General features: G+C 35.3%; 1 protein-coding gene across 3 annotated transcripts in view; it reads right to left on the reverse strand.

Moving 5' to 3' along the window:
- TNNI3K (TNNI3 interacting kinase) overlaps positions 1 to 18,691 on the reverse strand; it is a 308,994-nt gene that overhangs the window by 117,669 nt on the left and 172,634 nt on the right. The gene's annotated exons all lie outside the window — the stretch shown is intronic.

The raw sequence follows: 18,691 nt of genomic DNA on the forward strand, positions 1-18,691 counted from the left end.
ATACCCAAGAGACATGATTCATGGGGTAGGGTGGGATTAATACAATACTATATCAGAGAGTAACATAATTGATTGAATATTCTGCGACAGTGACCCTAGAAGCAAAGTAGAAAACTGATTAGATGTGAGGAAAACAAAACTTGGGGAGGCCTCTTCAGAGACTATTTCCATAACTAAGGGAGAGTATGGGTAGCTCAAACTTTCAGTTTGATAAAAATGGAGTACAGGATAGTGGGTAAATTTGGAAGATATCTATGAGTTACAATAGAAAGACTTCGTATAACTGAATATAGGAGTGAGAGATCAGTAATTACGTAAGATGACTCTAAAATGTGAATCTGGGTAAATGGTGGTACCATTTCTGAGAGGTGAGCCTGGGTAAATGGTGGTATCACTTCTGAGAAGAGAAACATTGGGTGAGAATAATTCTATGATTGCAAATTTGGTGCTGGATATTTTGAGTTGGAGACTCCTTTAGTTATTCAAGTGAGGAAGCCAAGTAGGAATTTGAATATTTAGGTCTAGAGTACAGGAGGGAGGTCTGTGCCAAAGATTAAGATTTGAGATCATAATTAAAGTCATGGGATCACCTTGAAAAAAACCATTGCAATGGGATAATCAAGGTAGAAATTCATACTGATGAGTATATCATAGGGAATCAAAGAAGAAATAGATAGCTCAGTGTCTCCAACTTTTGCCAAAAGCTTACCGGTGATACCTGCTGCAGGTACCAGCCCTCCTTGTCTCATCTACCTGTCTTACTGTTGAATCTAGTAAATTAATCTTAGTGACCTGCCATTAATTAATAGGTAAATATTCAAGAGGTATTTGGACATTATTAGGAAACAACTTTCTAATTTACCTAATTTCTTCAGCCTGGAATGCCTGTTCACCATATTTCTGTGTGCCCAGATACTGTTCATCCTTTAAGGGCAGATTCAAATACGCCTTCTTTAATTCTTCTTCCCCCATGTCCACTCCTCCAACAGTTAGATGTTAGTATCTCTCTATCTGTTTCTCTTACGTTTTTCTCTTCTTCCCTTTGAATATCTTTTTTATTTACCCTATCTTCTTGAAAGCAATGCTTATTTTTTATTTATCTTTCTATGCCTTCACTGCAAGATACAATACAGGCAATCTAGAAAGGTTTAGTGAATACATGCATTGGCAGCATATCAGGCAGCAGTCACAGTTCTTTAAGGCCATTATTTCTGGACAAGAGGTGTGCGTGTGTGTAGATGAGGTGAGGGGAGATCCTTGTTCAATGCATACCACATAGTTTGCTACCTATTTGACCTACTCATTATACCCCTTTCTGCTGCATTTGTACAAGGAGAATTTCTAATTGAGGGTTGTCTTGGGTTGATACCTACAAGAGCCAGTAAGTTTTACCCATGGTTATTATCCTCTGTTTTAGATAAAAAGATTTTATCTCAGGGTATCCACACTTAGTTGCATTCCAAATGGTTTATAATGATGATAATTAGCATTTAAATAGAACCTCACCTATTCAGGGGCCTTACAGCCATGCTTATTATTTAACGGAACGGTCACACTATTATCCTTCACTGAGAAATCTTCAAATATAAAAACCTACAGAATTTAGATATCATAAAAGCCTAGGAGCTGATAGAGTTAGTGATGCTATGCATTTTGTTAGCAACTTCAATTTTATGGTATAAAAGTGAAATGTGGGAGACCATTAGTACTTTTTCAGCCCTGAAACTTAGCATGCAATGTATGCTCTAAGGTATAACTACATAAAGACAAAAAAATTCCTTCCACAATAACCAACCATTTGTCAAGGAGAGAAACCTTTTCTTTTCAACAATCTCTTAATCGCCATAGGACATGAGTGAGCACTGAAAGAAATCAGTCTGTTTGAAAGTCTTGGTGAGATCATTCAAAGCAAGTTTCAGGCTGTGATATAACTCATAAGACACTACTGATTTTGAGAGCACCATAAGAGTATAGTCAGGCCTTCAAAGAATAAATCTCAATTTAAGATCCCTATTGGCTTCTGACAGTTATCTCATCATCTTGGCTATTATACTACCGTATCTTGGAGAGAATGCTAGGGTTTTTTTTTTTTTTTCCCCTTTTTTGCCTTAGATGTCAAGTTTATTTCTGGTCTTTCATGGCTTAATTTTACAACTGGTAAGCTCTTAAGAGAAATACAGGACAAGGTCTGAAACCAGGATCATGAAGGAACTATAGTATAACTTGAGGTAAAGTGTAAAATGCAGATAAAAATAAAAATTTCTCATTCTGTTAGAAACTAAATATACTTTTCTGTTTCTTAAGAGACACAACTTTTATTTTCTCAGGAAATATTGGAGATTCAAATATTAAGGGAATCTGTAGTAGTGGAAAGAATACTACATTAAGAGTCAGAGTTAGACAGAGTTCTAATATCCTTTTACCATTAACTAGGTACGGGGAAATTAATATAATCTCTGGGAAGCCTTAAATTCTACATTTAAAAAATAAGAAATTGGAGTTAATAGTTACTTTAATTTTATATTTTAAGGTAAGTTTCTATAAATGGATATTCAATTGAAAAGTAGAAACAGCCTTTATTGATGTGATTAGTAGCCTAGGTTCTCTAACATATTTTATGAGAATTAATCGAGTAGAATCCCATTAGCATCTTCATCAGGCAAGAATTATTTTAAAACAAAATTGTCCTTTCATTTAAGCTTTAAATTTCTCCTATAGCAATAATGACGCAGCAGAAAAAGGAATCAAGGAATCAATCCCATTTACAATACACCAAAAACTATAAGATACCTAGAAATAAACCTAAATAAAGAGGTAAAAAGATCTGTACTCTGAAAACTATAGAACACTTATGAAAGAGACTGAAGAGGACACAAAGAAATGGAAAAACATCCCATGCTCATGGACTGGAAGAACAAATTCTGTTAAAATGTCTATACTAGACAATTTAGGCAATCTACACATTTAATGCACTCCCTATCAAAATAACACCAGCATTTCTCACAGAGCTAGAACAAACAATCCTAAAATTTGTATGGAACCGCAGAAGACTCCAAATAGGTAAAGCAATCTGGAAAAAGCAAAGCAAAGCTGGAGACATCACAGTTCCAGACTTCAAGTTATATTAAAAAGCTGTAGTGATCAAGACAGTATGGTACTGGCACAAAAACAGACACATAGATAAATGGAACAGAAGAGAAAACCCAGAAATGGACCCACAACTATATGGTCAACTAATCTTCAGCGAAGCAGGAAAGACTATCCAATGGAAAAAAGACAGTGTCTTTAACTAATGGTTTTGGGAAAACTGGGCAGCCATATGCAGGAGAATGAAACTGGACCACTTACACCATACATAAAAATAAATTCCAAATGAGTGAAAGACCTAAATGTGAGACAGGAAACCATCAAAATCCTAGAGGAGAATACAGGCAGCAACCTCTTCGACTAAGTGGAATTTAAATATATATACATATGCATATATTTAAGATTTTATTTATTTGTTTATTTGAGAAAGGGGGGGAGGGGAAGAAGGAGAGGGAGTGAGAAAATTCCAAGCAGACTCTGCTCTGAGGGTAGAGCCCAATGTGGGGCTTGATCTCAGGACCCTGAGATCATGACTTAAGCCAAAATCAAGAGTCGGACACCTAACCACCTGAGCTACCCAGGTGCCCCTGAATAACTGGAATTTAAATAAAAACTTGGAACAAACAAAAAATAAATAAAAGTCAATAAAAATAAATTACTCCTACTCAACTACCTTTTTGCATAGGCATCTGTAGTGCAAGTCAGGGGCTGAGGTATTTCCGTACCATCTGTGTTTCCTAGAGTATCTAGGAATCACTGACTTAGTTGGAATGCTGGTACAACTTCATCCACTGGCTTTCAGAATAAAGTCACTAACTTATCTGCGTGTCAATAACAAAAGGATAAAAAAAATTATTTGCAAAATCTATACAAATGTAAGCAGAAATATGAAATAAAATGTTTACATATTGCAGAATACATAATTCAAAATGTTATGCATAGAACCTCAAGTAAAACCAAAGCAGTAAAGAACTCTTCCTCATACCTAAAAATAATGACCAAAAAATGCAACACAGATTAGAGCAAAGAGCACTGCATTTGAATAAGGAGATTTGGGTGTCTCCTGGTCATAATGGTGAGGAGCTTGGGCTCTGTCCTTAGTCAGACTTGGGTTTGAACACTGGCTCCTGGACTAGTTACATGATCTTGGGTAAGCAACATAACATCTCTTAGCCTCAACTTCCTTATATGCAAATTGGTGATAAATGTGTCTTTCCTGACTGTCTTATAAGCTGTTGAGAAGATCAAATGAGTAATGGATGCAAAAGTATTTATAAATTGCAAAGTGCTATGCCAATGTAATTTTCTTTGATGGAGTAGTAGCTAATTCTGGTACTAAGAAGATAGTTTGTTCTTTTGGCTATATAGAGGCATTAGGTAAGTGTCATCTTTCTTGAAGTCTTCTACATTTATACATAATGAAGAGAGAGATTTTTTAATTAAGGGGTATGTGTGATGAGTTGAAACAAGTTTTCTACGAAAACAACACCACAAAATGTCTTCTACAGACTTGGGTTATGAAGCTGTCAAGTTGAATGTCAAACTATACCTTAGTCAGAAGGACTTCAAAAATATAACACCATGTTACCGTTGGATTTGAATCACTGACTTTCGATTTGTTTATCATGACACATTAAATAAAGAAAGATTTAACCTTCTAGGCCTATGACTTGTGACTAACTTGAGTTAATTGATTAACAGGGAATTCAAAATTAGGGTGTCTATCTTTTCGGACCTTGATTTGTGGGAGGATAAAATGTGTCACATGGATGTAGATTGCCCAGAGAGAATGAATGACTGAGAAAATAAGAATGCAAACCTGACAAAAACAACAAAGGGAGAATTAATGAAGGAAAACTAATATTTGATATATAGCTGCTACATATGTGGCAGTATGGAAGGTATTTTAGGAACATATCTTCATTTGTTTTTTATAGGAACACTGTGCAGATGGCAATATTAATTTCAGTTTTTATGCAATAAGAAAGTGAGAGTAAGTAAGATGGAATACTTGGTCTGGTCTATGAGGTACTAAGTGGCAGAGGTAAATGAATTTCAGTGATCACTAACATCCTTTCTAAAGCCAGTACTGCATAAGAAAGGCTAACCACACTTTAAAAGTGTCATCAGCTTAGCACTGAAAACCCCACTCACATATTTGTAAAACTTTGTGGTAGGAAGTAAGGTTGACTGGTTGTTATGAGGTATAAGGTTCTCATATCTAGCTATATGTAGTGAGTTTGACAGAAAAACATCTTGTTCTTCAAGTGGTGGAGGAGGGTTTTCAGAACCTGGAGATCTGCTGGAAAAGAATGGTTATTGAATTGGCAGTTGGGTTGGTAGTGGTCGTACAACCACTGACTGAGGCAGAGAGTAAAATAGTTCACGTTCATGGGTGTTATCTATGAGGATAAGTGACATGATGAAACTAGAGAGAAAAACATGAGCATATACCTGCAGGGCCTGAAAAAGGAATAGGTGGCAACTATAATACTAAAGTCTACTTTTCGTCTTATTTAGTCATTGTAAGTGGTATCTCTTTACGTTAGCGTAGAGTGGATCTAGAGAAGCAGAAGCCCTAACGTTTTCTGTGGCTGGGACCTAAATATAAGTTTTATTTTATACTTCTTGTACAATTCATAATATGGGAAGGGAGGGAGTTTAGATACCAGCTGTCTGGTATCAGAAGGCATCATCGCCACTTGGATTATAATATTCTCTACACTTAAAGCACAATTCTTAAAATTTTAAAAATTATTATTATTATTTTTCAATTTTGGGCATAGCACTTTTCATCCCACTGACATCCTACATATGTCTCTGTCTCTGACACCACAAGGTTTGGGCTTACAGATAATGAATTTCTTTTTCTTTTCAGAAATTAAAACAAAAAGAACTAGGAAAAGGCCAAAATATATAGGAGAAATATTCTGATAATCGTTTGCCGTGCTGAATTCTTCCAAATCACCAATATGGCTGTGCTTCCATCTTCTATAACACTAAAAGAAAATAACACATGATAATTCAAGTATTTCAGAATGAAGAATGTAGTAAGTCTTGAGGAAGAAACATAGGGATCCAAGCCTAAACTCTACTCCAATATGTATTTTTAGAAAAACAAAACAACAAAACTTATAATTATGCCAAAAGCAAAAATGCAAATCTTTAATCATAAGGCCTAAAAAAATGGTTCCCTGAACAAAATTTCAGGAAAAAATTAATGCTAATTTGATTTCCTATTGATATCTGCCATCACATTTCCTTTTCACATTAGGTATCAGAATTACATTTCCATGTATCTTATATATTAGAACTCTCTGCTGGAAGGCAAAGCAGCATAACTGCAATAAAAGATATTATGCAATTAGATCTTTCAAGGAGTTCTCAGTTAATGCAAATTTGGAAACCCCTGGTAGACTTTCTAGTGTATATTAACCACATCATCAATAGTTGAATTATTTTTCATGCAATATTGACTTTCAATGGGGAGGGGATAGCAAAACTGTGAGCAAAATAATCTTCACTGATTCTTCCATTAACTTTGGCTTTTCCTGTACCATTATGCCTTCAAATATACATGCTAATCCTGTGTGTTCATTAGCGCAAGAAGAGCTCAAATCAACAACTGATTTATTGTGGATAGGTTTGACAAAAATGTATTTTAACTTATACTAAAGACCCTAATTTTGACAAGTGGAGTGATGGAAGAGGAGGAGAAAGAAAGAAGCAAGGAGCAAATCTTTCAGCAGTTAACCTGATGTGGGCTATTTATGGAGGTTCTTTGTGCTAATTAGGGGAGAAACAGAAACATTCTGTGTAACAGCGGTAAATGGCATAGCTCATTCACACTAGACTATAATTTTTGTTTATCTTAGTGAATGGAAACCTTAATATGAATTGCGGTAGGCAGAATCACAGCCCAAGATATACCCATTACTGTGAATATGTTAATTGTATGTGACAAAAAGGACTTTGTTGATGTAATTAAAGTTACAGGCCATAGAACCACCTGAACCATTAAAAGCACAGAACTTTCTTGGTCTGGAGGCAGAAGAGATGTGGCAGAGGAAATTAGAGAGAGCCCAAGCATGAAAAGGATTCTCAGAGCCAGACTTGCTGGCTCTGAGATATAGTGGCAAACATGCAAGGACTTGAAAGACATCTCCAGGGGCTAAGAGAAGCTCCCAACTGATAGCCAGTAAGTAAATAGGAACTTCAGTCCTAAAACCACAAAACTGGATCTGCTAACAACCTGAATGACTTTGGAAATGGGTTCTTCTCAGAGCTTCCCAGTAAGAGCCTGGCTGACCAATATCTCATTTGGGGGTGAGGGGCATATTTGCCAAGAAAATCATCCAAGCCAACCCAATTTTTATCTTTAGAAGAGGTAATAAGTTTATATTGTTTTAAGTTGCCAAATTTGTAGTAATTTATACAGCAGCAACTAATTATCAAAAGCTAATACACAAATATAACTAAATATGAAGGTGTTCACGTACGTAAAAGTCAATGTCCAGATGTAAAAATTTCAGATTAGTACGCAGCTGATGTTTTGAAAATCATGAAGGAATAATACTACCTCAGTTGGCTTATTCTAATAAACTCAAAGATGTTTATAGGGAATCCAGTAGTTGATCATACGAAATCATGTTTCTTACTTTCCATTCCTAGAAAATTTCTTCTTTAACCCTCATTCTTTTGTCTAACTGGCCTCTTCAATTTTTCCTCCTGGTGTGCCAGTTGGATCTGCCATAAGATAGTTAAATAATCCTAGGTAATTTCCTCTTCTATACCATGAAGTTATATAAATATTATTTCATAAACAGTTTGTAAAAATGTCTATAGTTCTCTGCCTATTGGTTCTCAATATATTGGTTTATTTTCTTATTATCGTTAGCTTAGATCATTGCATATTTCCCTATGAGTAGTGTTATTCACCACTTTCCAATTCTAAAAATATAACGAGGATCAGATCATTTGCTTCAAATCCTTCACTGATTCCTCATAGCTCCATATTTATTTGGTTGGCCTAAATAATCCTGTATATTTTGGTCCTTGCTTAAGTCTTCAACCTTATATTCTTTAAAGACTTGTATCTCTTCACCTTTGGTCAACCACACTGAGATTCTTAAGTTCTTTACAGCTATTTGTGTACACTCCATCTTCTCCGAGTGCCTTGTTTTTATTCATCAGCTGGATAACCCAACTGGTAATTCAGGGCTCAATTTAGGCACCTTCTCTTTCTAGAAGTCTACTCTGCTCCCATGTAGTCAGCGTTAGATCTCTCATTTTCGTGTTTTTATAGAACCCAATGCTTAACACTATCATAAAACTTAGTGTTATTGTATTGGCATTATCAGCTTACTCAATGATCTCTTTTTCTTAAACTATAAGCTCCTTAATAATAGAGAATGTGCTTTTTTCACTTTGCATAGACAATGACTATCACATACAAGGCATTAAATATGTAATGAATGATGGAATGAATAAATGAACCAATTAATAAGTGAACCAATTAATCATTCAATCAATCAATCAATCAAATCAGTTAACGGAACCCTGGTTGTTCTTAGGTTTTTAAAAAACAAGAGTCAGAACCAGGAATTCAGTTAGTAGTGGAAGAGCAGGCTATAAATACAGATAAGAATTAGAACAATAACACTGGAGAGTCATATAGGGAATGAACCATAGGGAACTGAACTTAGGTAGAATGAATCCAAAGTCTGGGGGATCAACAACAGCTAGTGGTTCTCAAAGTATGATTCCCAAAACCAGAAGCATCAGTCTCACCTAGGAACTTGTTAGAAACACAAAGTTTTGTGCCTAAACCAGACTTACTATATTAGAAACTCTGGGAATGGAGTCCAGAAATCAATGCTTTAATAAGCCCTCCAGGTGGTAGTCTGAGAACCACTGGCATAGGCCAAGCGAATTAGATGGGGAACTTAGATTTTAGCAAGTGGTGTCAAATATCTAAGAGATCAAGTTACTGGGAAGAAGATGCAAAGTTAAGAAACACTGGATATGGAAAGTTAAGCTACGAATCCAGATGGAATTGAACAGGCATAGAGAAATAAGCAGTAGTTATAGGAAAACAAAAGCAAATAAGACTGCACTATTGAACCAGTATTTCCTAAGGTGGTAAGTCTCAATAGGCTAGAGGATAATGGGAGGTGTAGATTCTGATACATCCTTAAGAATGATAAAGGAAATGGGAATAAGAATTCTTATTTAATAAAGTCTTTCCAGGTGATTTTGATATGTATTACCTCTTGTTCCCAAATGAGATGCATTATTTTATTATAATTCTTATCCAAATATTCTGATTTAGAGCCAGAACTGAGGTGTAAGCATAGGTAGGAAGTAGCCAGTCTAGCTCAAATAGTAGGACATCAGGGTGGGGAGCAGGTTCTTAACTGACATACATTTCTAAGTAGATAACACATAAAGAAGACTGAGAAGTTTTAGTTCCTTACTCAAACGATGGTAATGAGAACAGGATAGGCAAAATGAAGCACAAGAAGTAGAACTTTAAAAACAAACACTCAGCTTACTCTTCATTATCAATGGTAATGTGATTAGAATGGACTTCAGCCAAGTCTTCCAACTATGTTCCTCATTAACTATGTAGAAGAATTCTTAACAAGGAACACAATTTCCATGTGGTTGTGTACAAGATGGCAAAGATTCATATAAGGATGAAAACCCAGTAGATTATTTTGGAATTTCCCCAAATCTAAATATTTGGCATTGTATAAACAAAGCCACTGATTTATTTTCACTTTTCATGGAGATGTTTTGGTAGCTATAGCCAGTGATATGTTCTTTTTTCCTTCTGGTAATTTGGTGTTGTTTTGAATCTATTGATCAAATGTTTATTGAATCCCACTAAATGTTCAGCCATACCTAATTAAATTAGCAATGTGGTATCCAAAGTTTGATAGTAATACAGAAGAGGAGAAAAATAAATGTTACTTCTGAACTAAGAAAATTTAGAACAAAATATAATCCTATTTGCTATGTGGAATTGAACCTGAAACTAGATGTTGACGAGTTGAAGATGTGCCTTAAGAGTTCCACTTTCGGTAATGGCAAATTGAACCTCATTCTGTGAGAAACTATAGAAAATGTTAAAAAAATAATATCTATTTTAAGACACAAAACAGCTAAAAACAGTGTAGAATTAAGGAACTAAGATCAGGAGGAGGAGAAAACCCACCAATATGAGCCCAAAATTGGGGAGTCAGTTTCCCCCTTTGGGAATCTTCCTGTGCCATTTCTAAATAAATAAGTAATAGAAGTGCATGTATTTGACTACCAAAAGACATGTAAGAATGTTCAGAGAAGGATATTCTTACTATGGAAATAGCTCAAATACCCATCAATAGTAAAATGAAACAATAAATATATTTGCTGAATGGAATACTATAGAGTGTTTTGAATGGATGGATTCACAAAAAGGATGTTGAACATAAAAAGCCAAATATAAAACATTGTCTATGAATCTACATATATAAAATTAAAAAAAAACAACCAAGACTAATCCATGGTATTCTACATCAGGAGCAGGGAAAGGATAATGATTAGAGGTCTGACTTTGCATATTACCTGCCATTGGTCAAGACTCTAGTGTATCTCTAGAATAAGGGAAAAAAATTAGTTTTCCATAAGGTACAGAACAGAAACCAATTTTTCTGTGGGTTTTGGTTCCAAATTCTGAGTGAATAATTTCTTACTATTCCTTACTTTATCATAGTTCTCTGTACATTAATTTTCCTCAGGGACTTCTAAAGGAAGAGCAGTATAATTGCCATCAAGGCAGGCCTTACGTCTCCTGGGTTGCTTACTGAAATATCATCTTATTACTGCACCATTCCATCACTTCCAAGAGTCACATAATTACTGTCAAGAGTTGATATAAGCAGTCAGGTCATTTGACTGAATGCTACTTTCATTTACCTACACTTGGATAACTTTATGATAGAACAAAAGTTAGCTATTAAGAAACAAAGAAATAAATTTTTAAAATATGAAGGATGAGAATACTCATATTATTCCAACTTGAGTTTTTCATTCGATGTTCCACATATACAACTCTAAACTTTGCATCACTTCTATGAATATCATTTAGGATGGCAATAATAAGCATAGATCTGAAATTGCTTTTTTCCCCTCTTAAAATAATGAGCTCCCCTCCTGATGCAAATACTATGGGTGATCCAAAGCCCAGATATACTGGCAGACCCTTGCTTGAAGAATTTGATATTGAAAAATAAAATAAGCAGAGTTTTGAAATAATTACATAGCAATTTTATTGTTTGAATTTATATGGCAAAGACAGATCTGATCATATTTGACATCTTATTTCTTTTGTTATTTCCTTCTGTGTTAAGCTGTTATTATCTCTCTTAACCTCCTAATGGGAGAATTATATTTGAGCAATTGCCTCTCCAGCAACATTTATGAAAATGAGTATAGTACTCTGAAAATACTTCCCTCTGTAGCTCATTAAAGGCTCTTTTCTAACTTGTTCACATGGACTATGGATTATTTAGCTTCTCCATAACTGAGCAGTAGAATTTACCAAACAATGGCAAGCTATTTATATATTTTCCTTTTTGTTATAAAATGCAGACAGGTACATGCCTTTTCATTGATAGTGTTATTAAAGATTCAATGCCACTTGTGAATAACAAAGAGCTGAATTATATAGTTAAGTACCAAAATTGATAAATAAAGTTTTCAAAAAATCTTTCTTCCTACTGTGAATGCATTAAAAAGACCTTTTCTCTAGTTCATCACAAAGAAATGTATAAAGTATTAAAATTTCTGTGACCTGGAAAATCACCCAAATATGACATTCAGTGTGTAATATGTATGTATACATATGGATTTGAATGAGTTATAGAAAGAAATATATCTATGTCTTTATCAAAGCTATTATCTATATAGAAGAAAAAACCTATAGAGGCTATGCTCATGCATTCCCTTTGCCAGCACATAATAGCTACTTAAAAACTGCCTTTTAGAATAAGGCTCATTGTTAATTTTGAAAAGAAAATGAATCTTGAATTTAAGACTTTAAAACTTATTTAATATTCTCGACATCCTACTTCTAGGTGCTATAAGGTTAGGTCTTTTTTGGATTGTAAGAATCACTCAAAACTTTTCTGATGTCTTCTTTTTCCTTATAAGCCAAGAGATGGAAGTGGTTCAGTTCTGTGCTCCCAAAAACATCACAGCAATAATCTGAATTTCTTCCTGTTCCTCTCTCTCTCTCACCAAAAGGCATTGGTGGATTCTTTTTTTTTTCTTCCTTTGTTGTCTTATCTCTTGCTAAACAGCTCCTGAGCAAAGTTGCACCATCAAACAGTGCTCTGAAATGTTGCATAAGATTTTTCTCTAAATCCCAATAATACTTTAAACTGGTCCTGACTCTGTTCACCCCCTTGGTGTTTATGTTTGTGGTATGTGTGAAGGAGTACTCAGAGTTTTCCCTCCTGACCCTCATGCGCTTCCTCTATCAGAGCTCATACAGCAGTAATTATTTAGGTATTTTTGTCATTGCTGTTTTTATTTTTTCATTCTGGCTGAAAATTATTATTCCTTTAAGTCCTTGTTCAAGTATCACTGTGCCTGTGATCTCTTTAACATTCTTTGTACACCTGGTTACACTTTCCTCTGTACTTTCATAGTACTTGGTTTATCACTCAGCAATTTTGTTTTCCCACTAGGTTTGGAGCTCCTGGAGGGCAGAAACTATGTCTTAGTTAATTTGAATCCCCTAGTACAAAAAAATCATACACAGTAGACTCTCAATTCTTGCTGAATAAATGAATAAGCCAAAAATAAGCTGTAAGAACAAGGCAAGGATATATATCTTTCATTATATAATCTTTACAACAGTGATATCCAACCCATGTGCCATGGTCGCTAGGATGGCAACGGTTATTTTATGGGGATTACACAGTTGGCAAACTGTTATTTTTGCTGGTTTAGCGTATACTCATACGTCTTTATTTTCCATGGGGAGAACCCCTCCTCGCTTTTTAGTTCATGAGATTCATGTAGATTTAAGATTCTAGGAGTGCTTTATGAATTATCTAGCCAATCAGAACATCATGTTCTCCTATCTAGAGTGATTAGCTCAGGAATCTTGGTACACGATTCTAGGACAGTACTGGTAATGTGGAACTAGAAGACCTCCTTACACTGCAACAGTTGCCACCAGGTAGAGAATAAAAATCAAGTGAACAATAATAAATTTAATAAGAGAAAAAGCCTAGAGGTGGAGAAAGAACAAGCTTTGATGATATCATTTGGAATTCTAGGCCTAGCTGTGTTTTAAAACACATCTGCTGGACTTTTCAGTTATGTAAGTCAAAATCTTTTTCTGTTTTGCCTGGACCAGTTTGAGTGTTTTTTTCTGCCATTTGCAACATAAAAGGCCTATCTAATATAGTTTTTTACAATCCAAATTTGCACTAAGCTTTGTCTGGAGATTAAATATATATGTACTACACACACATATGTGTATGTATATATATGTATGTGTATATATGTGTGTGTGTGTATATATGTGTGTGTATATATATACTATTTATATATATATGCTGTTGTTTTTCAAATATATGCAACACTACTATGATAAATAAAATACAGAAAAAATTGTGCATAAAGTGTTATTGACTTTAGGCCAGCTTGGTTATGCATTCTCTCACTTGATAGACTCTAAAGGTCTAATAGGATCCCTTGAGGTCTGCCTAACTTTTAATACTAAAAGAATTGTCATATTCAGAATCTTTGTTTTCACTGATTTGCAACATCTGCTCCAGTCCTGAATCTATACCCAATGTTTGGTAAATATATATTGATTGATTTCAAACATAAGAATTTTCTCCATTAGCTTAATGATAGTACTACCTTGAATCATATGATACTGTTGATTTGCAACCATTTTAACCAAAAAAGGACAATTTCATATGATTCAACCTAATAATGAAATGAATTCACAAATCAATCAATCAATATATTTTTACTGTTTTTACCCTGTACAATACACTATACCAACAGAACTAGAAATAGCAATTTTATGAGCATTGGTTACCGGACTCACCTTACTTTTTGTTCAAGCTGACTTATGTGTTTAGACACAGTCTAAGAGATAGAAATTGTCTGGGGAATTAATTTCCATTTCTAGGTGTGAAATAGCCATTTCAGATACTTGAAAACCAGTAGCTCTACCATCTAAACTCTATTTTCTTCTTCCGTCTTGATAGAGGTACCTTGGCTGTGTAAGGTTTTGTTTTTGTTTTTTGTTTTAAATAATTATGTGATATGCTAATCTAGGGAAATGCTTGTAAATATTTTTTTTTTCTTAAGCTTTCAAATCCTTTCCTTGCTTACCTTTTCCCAGAAACTTTTACCATCCTATCTGTATCCCCTTCTAATTCATTATTCCTTTTTCTCCTAGCTGTTTGAATTATCTGAGATATCATCTGGAATGAAAATGAAACTTGCCCTGAAATTCTGAGAATAAAAGAAATATAAAACCAGTGCCTACTCCCTTTCCCCTTCAGCTCAAACCCTCCCCAGCACATTGTTTTCTGCTAATTGTCACAATAACAGCCATGCTGATTATTTATTTGCCACCTCTGTGAGGACTCCATGTTCTGTTTCTTTGCAGTGCCTAGGGTGCTTGGGGAACAAAGGAACACAGCTCTAAGAGGTTTGTGTTTAAGCAGAAAATATTCCCAAAATTCTAGATGCAAAATATATTTTGTTTTGTATTCCTGAAGACCCTTATGTACTGCCTGAATCTTAATTATGCTTCCCAACATTTGCAAAATTAAAACCTCAAATTAAACATCTCATTAATGTAGCTCCTTTGCAATTTATCCATTTGTTTCAAAAATGATAAAGGGGGAAAATTATGCATTTCAGGAAGTACTTGGTCGTAATACCAACTCACATTTATTTGAATGTCTCAGAAAACAGAAACTGCAAAGCCTGTTGTGGAAAGAGTGTGGAATAGAGGAAGTCAACCAAGTGAGTAAACATGAAATGGAGGATTATCCTTATTTGTGGAGAATCCATTCCAGCAAGAAATTGAATCAGGGGCTTCTGCATCTAAAACAGTGGGGGCTAGTCATAGAACCAGGGGGAAATGACTTTTTAGATGAGAAGTAGACTAGACTAAGGGCTATGAGACAGCACGGTCGAGTGGCCTGAGAAGTGCAGAGGATTCAGAGATTGGGGTTAAATCCCACTTCTGTTAGTTGCCAGGTTTAAGGAACTTATTATAATTCATCAGACTCACACTGAGTCCTGACTGCTGCCAGGCCCTGAGCCAAGAGCAAGGACTTTGTTCACACAATTAGATGCTTCTATCCTGCAACATCAATTTTTCCTCTTACCAGATTATTCCATCAGCATGCACACATGCTCCAGTAGCACCCATCTTTAAAAACCCTCCCTGGCCCACAGAGCCCTCTAGTTACAATCCAATTTCTCACTTTCCCTCTTCAAAACTTCTTGAAAAATTATCTCCACTCCCCTGCCTTCCATATCCCCCCTTGGGTTTTAGAAAAGTAGTACAGCGAAGTAGTAAAGACTCCATCCTGGAGTCAGCCTTGGGTCAGTCCAGGTTCAAATCCCAGCACTATCCGTAACTCTGAGGCTAGTTATATGATGTCTTTGTGCTTCAATTTCCTTAACAGTAAAATGGAATAAAACTGCATTGAATTCATAGTTGTACTGATCTCTTCCTGAGCTTTAGATTTTCGTTTGCAACTGACTTCTTTTTTTAATTTAAATTCAAATAGCCAACATACAGTCCATTATTGGTTTTTGATGTAGTGTTCACTGATTCATTAGTTGCGTATAACACGCAGTGCTCATCACATCACATGAACGGATTTCTTAAGCTCTTTTCTTAAATAGGCTGCTCATATTTGAAATGGCCACAAAAGATCTCTTGATTTCTGTTTCCTGAAAGCTGTTTTCCAAGTAACATCTCAAAAAAAAAAAAAAAAAAAAAAAAAAAAGAGAAAGAAAAAGAAAAAGAAAAAAGCATCTGTGTCTATCAAGGTTTTATTTTTCCCTCATCTCCCAAATGTATCCAGCAACAACCTAGCAGACCCTACCTATAAAAAACAAAAAAACAAAAAACAAAAAACCAAAAACAAACCTACTGACTTCTCCCCATCTCCACTCTAAACATTTCAGCCCGATTCACTTTCATTCCTCTCCTGGAACCCACCATAGACTCCTGACTGCTCTCTCTGCTTCCACTCTTGCCCTGTATTAGTCCATTCTCTACAGTCCATTTAGAATAGTCTATGTTAAAAGCATCAACTTACTAAGATGTAATCTTCATAAAGGCAGGATCTCTTTTGGTAATTGCAGTATCCCCAGTGCCAGAGAGCTGGCATATAGTATATGCCCTATAAATATTTGTTGAATGAATAAATAAATAAATCAGATCATGTTTCTCTCCTGCTTGAAAATCTCAGTGGCTTATTGTCACATTCAAAATAAAATTTGAACTCCCAAATGGCCCATGTGCCATATATGAACTGGTTCTTGTTAAACTGAGATTTTATCTTCGATCACTCTATTATCCAGTATGCTTCAGTCACCCTGGTCTTCTTCCTGTGTGTGTGTGTGTGTGTGTCTTTTTCATTCCAATTTAGGGATTTTTCACTTGCTCACTTGTTATTTCTCTAGAACCACATCCCATTCATATCTTCAACAAGCTAGCTCCTTTGTAGTATTCAGATCTCAGCTCCATATATAACCTTCTCACAGAAGTCTTCTAAAACCAACAATCAAAATTAGTCCCTCCATCCCCAATAATTTTCTATCACATCTACACATTTTATAGCACATTTTTAATTATCCAAAATTATTTTGCTTGTTTATTTTATTGTCTTACCTCCCTCACCCCTCACCCACATCTAATCTGTATGCTTCATGAGAGCAGGAGGAACCTTTGGCATCTTGTTTAATCTTGTATTGTCAGCACTGAGCACAGTACCTGGTACATAGTAGGTATACAGTAAGTGTTGGTTGAATAAAGGACTGTCAGTGTACAGTGTTCTCACTATTTTCAAGATGCACTTCGATGGAACTCAAAAAACACATTACTTTCACAGTCATCCAAATCAGGAAGATTTCTGACAAACAGTGACAGCACCCACTATTATACCTTTAAAATCAGAGAATATAAATGTGTCTGTAGTCACACAATCAGGGCAGCATAACTCAAAATGTATTCCAGGGAATACTATTTCCCTTGGAATGTTAATAAGTTAAGTTGTAAATTGTCAAAGAAGTTGGTGAAATACTTGTTGAAATTGAACAATCATTACAGAACTTCTAATGTATTTTCTGCATCTTTAAAAGCGGGAGGTACTAGAATTCTGAAAAATATCCTCTTAGGAAAACACTGAATTAAAGAATACAGTGATTATGGGGATCATTACAATGCCCTCCTCATTCTTCTTAAACTTGTTCTTTTTAGTTTTGAGATAATCACGGACATCCTCTATTTTTGCTCTGCCAATGCTCTCTACTGTCCATCACCTTTCAAAGGTCTCTGCTGGTATCGTTGTTCTCTCCCCAGGCATCCTGGACTTTTTGAGGTACCTGATATTTCTGACATCTTATTTCTAAAATTCTACCCTTTTTCGTTTATCCCTGTGACTAGTCTTTTTTCCCTTCTCTAAAAGCTTCTCATCCTGTATCAGCTGTTCCTCCCACTGCTGTTTCTATTTGGACTCTTTACATGAAGTAAAGTCAATTAATCCCAGAGCCATAGCTATCACCTCTTTGAAATATATAATTAGTGGTTCACAACCTCCAAAGATTCCAAGGCACTACTAGTCATTCCAAAAAAAAAAAAACACCAAACCAACCAGCTTCTGAGCATTTATTAGGATCTATGCTTAGTGTAATGGTACTAGGGTGAGTAGAATGGTCATAAGCCCTGACCTCACTAAACCTATAGTCTAACTGAGGTGACAAAATGAAAAAGGCAATTCCAATTAAAGAGAAGTAAGTGTAAGGAAGGAAACAAGTGCCTTTAGAGCACAGAAAGTAAGTACCCTAGCCTGATCTAAGAGGACAGGTAGATTAGAGAAGCAGTCCAAAGGAAAGTAACATTCAGGCAATTTCCAAATGCCCTGTACCATATTCCTCACAATTTCCCATAAAGTAAAGATGATTACTTCACTAGCATTTCAAATACACATGGCTGAAGTCAGTTTCAACCTTTGCATCTTGCTGTGTGTATCACCACTTACCCAGGCACTCAGGCTGAAATCTTGATATTTTTTAATCCTTTTTTCTTCATTACCTTCAGTTTGGACCAGTTACCAGACCCAGTCAATTTCACCTCTACCATAGCCAATAATCCTTACATTCTGTTGCTTTCTCATTGCTATTGTCTCAGTTCAGGCCCTTATTACTTCTGGCCTGGGCTATTTTAACTTTCTCCTAACCTATAGCAAATGCTCCTGTACTAAGTCACTCTCTGTAACTTTGCCAGAAGTTGATTTTTTGTTTTTTTGTTTTGTTTTGTTTTGTTTTTAATTTATCTAAT

This window comes from Ursus arctos, unplaced genomic scaffold, assembly GCF_023065955.2.
Source record: "Ursus arctos isolate Adak ecotype North America unplaced genomic scaffold, UrsArc2.0 scaffold_12, whole genome shotgun sequence".
Lineage (NCBI taxonomy): Eukaryota > Metazoa > Chordata > Mammalia > Carnivora > Ursidae > Ursus > Ursus arctos.